This window comes from Anser cygnoides, chromosome 4 (genome assembly GCF_040182565.1).
Source record: "Anser cygnoides isolate HZ-2024a breed goose chromosome 4, Taihu_goose_T2T_genome, whole genome shotgun sequence".
Taxonomy (NCBI): Eukaryota; Metazoa; Chordata; class Aves; order Anseriformes; family Anatidae; genus Anser; species Anser cygnoides.
The window spans coordinates 78037646-78041497 of NC_089876.1; the positions used below are offsets into that span (position 1 = coordinate 78037646).

At 42.8% G+C, this 3852-nt stretch overlaps 1 long non-coding RNA gene across 1 annotated transcript; it reads right to left on the minus strand.

Moving 5' to 3' along the window:
- Positions 1-509: 509 nt before the first annotated feature.
- Positions 510-3466, minus strand: LOC136790839 (uncharacterized). Its single transcript, XR_010831592.1, has 3 exons — positions 2992-3466; positions 2725-2819; positions 510-963 (listed from the first exon to the last, which is right to left on the minus strand). It is a non-coding gene; the product is annotated as an uncharacterized lncRNA (long non-coding RNA).
- Positions 3467-3852: the final 386 nt, after the last annotated feature.

Sequence of the window (3852 nt, forward strand, 5' to 3'; positions counted from 1 at the left end):
GTCAGACCTTTTGCCAAGCTGGTGTCAGGGTCAGGTAGGTGACTATTTGGAACCTAGGATAGTCATGCCTACGGAAACATTCAAAATTTTTCTTTCCTTTTTTGGCACTGCCATGGAGAGCTGAGACTTCACAATGTAGAAAGCGTCTGGTTTTCACTGATTTCCAAAATGATGCTTTTGGTGGGACTGGCTGTTAGTCTGGTCACTGACATGAGATAGAAATCTAGGACTTGGAGTGCATGCTGAACAGTTTTCCTGGTATTTGTCACAAGTCTTATACTTGTCCAAAACTTACAAAATTCCTTTGTAAAATAAAGTCACTGGTAAACTTACTTCTAAAATAAATATTTTTTTCCAGCTTTTCTGCACAATCGTGTGTTAAGAGGTTACTTGAAAACATTAATGAAAGCTGTGCTACTTAGGAGCCAACTGTAAAAAAAAAAAAGTGCATTTAACTTGGAGCACTAGCAAGAACCATGAGAAGATAACTTTGGGACAGGGAAGTTGGGGAAGACCCCTTCTATTTGAATTAAAAGAAAGAGAACAGAGAGGGCAGGGGAGAACAAAGCTGTTTGGGAGTGGGGACAAAGGAGAGGGAAGATGATAAAAGACACCAAGGAAACTGGAGATGATAGCAAAACACTTTCAGCTGTGTCCAAAAGTCTTACAAATTGCCAACCCAAAACATTTCTTAGCATATTTTAAACACTTATTTTATAAAACATACATGAAAACATAACTATGTGGAAGTAATGCTTTCTTAAAGAACAAGATCTTACTGAGCAAGATCTTTGCAGCACATCTGATTTTCAGGGTGTTTTTTTTTCTTGTATTAAATGGCAGAGTAACTAAACATACAGGTGTTATTTCCCTTCAGCTGTTATTCTGGAGTAGATCTGGCTTTCTTGTTCATCCTTTGAAATCTGCACTCCAATAGATACCGGAACATGAACCTTGTAGATTCTGGAAAAAAAGCATAAGTATAGATTTGTTGGGAACTTTGATTTTAAGCTTGTCTTCTGTACCTCCAAATTACAAATAGGACGGTTCAGGAGAAAGTCAGAGTTAGAACTATGCGGAAGCTGTGAATTTGTAGCCCTTATTTATTTCCTTAGTATAAATAGCACGCGTGTTCAGTCTTTGCTTAATGCAAATCTCCTGGCTTGGAATACAAAAGTAAAATCAGATGTGTGAAATGTTTGCCGATACAGAAAGCATTTCCCCAGAGGTATGCCAAGCTGGTTCCGTTTGACTGCTTGTTCTTCCTCCCAGGTTCCTGCACTGCCCCACAATTGCCCTTGTACCCATCTGTGGCTGCAGCCACACCGCTTCACCTTGGAGCATTTGGGAGTCAGCGGTGACGTTCGTTCTCTTCAGCGTACTTGGGTGTGCCTTGAAGAGCCACTTGAGTGAGTTTGTTCCTGCAGAGCCCCACACACATTCTCATTCTTTGTTTCAGTTCCTCAAACAATTACAGCCCAACAGTATGTAGGGGAAAATCCGAGATTTATTGTGGAGCCTGAGTTCCTATTTTCACAGAGCAGGAGCTTTCTTTTAATGGTATTCAGCAAGATCCCTTTCTCACAAGAACTGTGCCAGAAGATGGCATTGCTGTACACAGAGCACTCATCTCCATTGCAACAAGTCATTAAGAGGAGTGGAAAAACTGCAGCTTGAAAGTCCATTAGGCTGACAGGAAACAAATTTGCCTTCATATCACACATCAAGGACAGTTCCGTTAAGATATATAATGTGCCGAGGAGTTGTTTTTTGTTGTTTAACAAGAAGCTTGTGTTTAAAAGTACAGATTAGTCTGTGGGCTGAGTGGGTGTACCTCAATACTGAGAACTCTTTCAAATGGAAATAGAAGACACTCATTAAAACCTCCTCCTGCTCACACCACCTCCTGCCAGCATCTTACTCCTTGGCTTCAGAATCTGCGTGTTTTCCTCAAAACACTGTCTCCTAACCATCCATTAGGCACAATGGAAAAAGTATTTAATAAATTCTTTTGCTAAGGTATAGCCACAATAGCAAGTAGCTCTGGGCACACTCCAAGGGCTTCATCAGTGAGTTGAATCTCAAAAGACAGTAAGCGGTCCTCTGAGGTAGGTGAAATTTTGGGGAAAAGCTGTACCAGACTCAAAGAAATGTTTCGTATTCTTTTTTCCCAACTTTGTACTTGATGGAAAATCCTGTTATTCCAGAGGGAGCACTGTAGCTCTGACTTCCCGAATCTGTAGGATGAATTGCTGTGATCACAGTTGGATTGTAGCTTTTCTTGGAAAAAGACAAAATCTCAGTTCTGCTGGCTATCTTAAAGTGGGTGCAGTCCACAGGGAGCTCTGTTTGTTATGACTACACTGCGGTCATGGCTGGGCGTGCTGATGGAAGCTACCTGCTGTGTTTCCAGCTCCTTCAGGACCTCAAGGATTTGTCTGAAAGCTGCTTGTTGCTATCGTGAGCTCTGGAAAATCATTAGGTTGGCTCATGCTGGTGGCTGAACTATATGAACCGCCTCCTTCAATTATATGCCAAACGCTAAGCAGAGATGCACAGAAATTCAATTAGAAGGACATAATGCTGGAAATTAACTAATACCAGAGAACTTCCTCTTGCCACCACTGTAAATGAAGTTAAATTCCTTTACCAGTAAGGCTTTGAGGGGGAGGAGAGGGAAGACAAATAACAGCGAACAAAAATAGAGTATAGAACAATTCTTACCAAGTTACCTCCTCAGCCAGAAAAATGAGTGCCTCGCATCCTCCACTTGTTAACTTGGCCACGTTTTGTTCCTTCATCTTCCTCCCTGCAGGAGGCTGGAAGAGGAAGCCAAGGACTGAAGAGCCATTCTTTTCCTCTGCTTTTCCCGTTATGTGATGGGAGTTGCTCTGTGGGGTCTGGCTTGGAGTTAGTGATGGACAGGTGTGGCAGTAGGAAATGTGATTTTTTTTCAGTGGGCTAGGATCCAAATGTGTGGGTAGATCTTACCTTGCTCTTTCCACAGGTAGAGACTCCTCTGGGAACAAGAAGGATCTGCTTTTAATTTAAAACTTCTGATTGCTCTCTTTAACAGCAGCTCTTGTTGCTGTTGCCTCGGTGAAATAACTGTCACAAAAATGGAACTTAAAAAAAAAGAAAACAAAACCCAACAAAACAATAAACTTGCCTTTCAAATAACCAAGGCTCTGATCTACAGTAATTCACAGCTGTTATGTAGGCATAGGCTAATGTGCATTTGGCAAGTGTTTTTTATGGTCTCTGTGGCTGGTTCTGCCAGGAAGGTGAAAATTGTCCTTCATTTAGTGGTTTGGAAGGTGGTGCGTGAGGGGCTCTTCTCAGCGCTGGCCTTCGGTAGCTTCTTTCTGAAGGGGCTAGTGGTGGAGAGGAACCCTTTACTTCACTAGTTTGTTACCAGGCAGGAGAAAACTCTCACTTCTGTGGGGAAATCCTTGAAGGAATTTCCTTGAATCCAGCAGGAGAAAACTGCGCCTTGCTGTTGGCAGGTTCCTTTGGCCACTTCTCATTCGTGCTGTTGAGATGTAAGAGAGGTTGCAAGTCCATGATGGAAAAGACATTCTGAAGTCTGTGGATACTCACATCCCTCTCAAAACTCTCTTTTGGGTAGTAACCTGCTATTTTATCTTTTAATAACTTGTTATGGGGCTGAGTTGCAGATTACTGGCCTCAGAAGCACCATGCCTGCTTGAGCTCGGAGGCCCGATGGGTTCTGCCAGTGGCATGGGAGCAGGCAGAGGGTGACCACGTTGCTCAGGTGTCATTGAGCAGAGCATGGAGGAGCCACTGTGACCAGTGAAGTGGCTTGCTTCCTTTCTGCCAGACAGAAGGGCT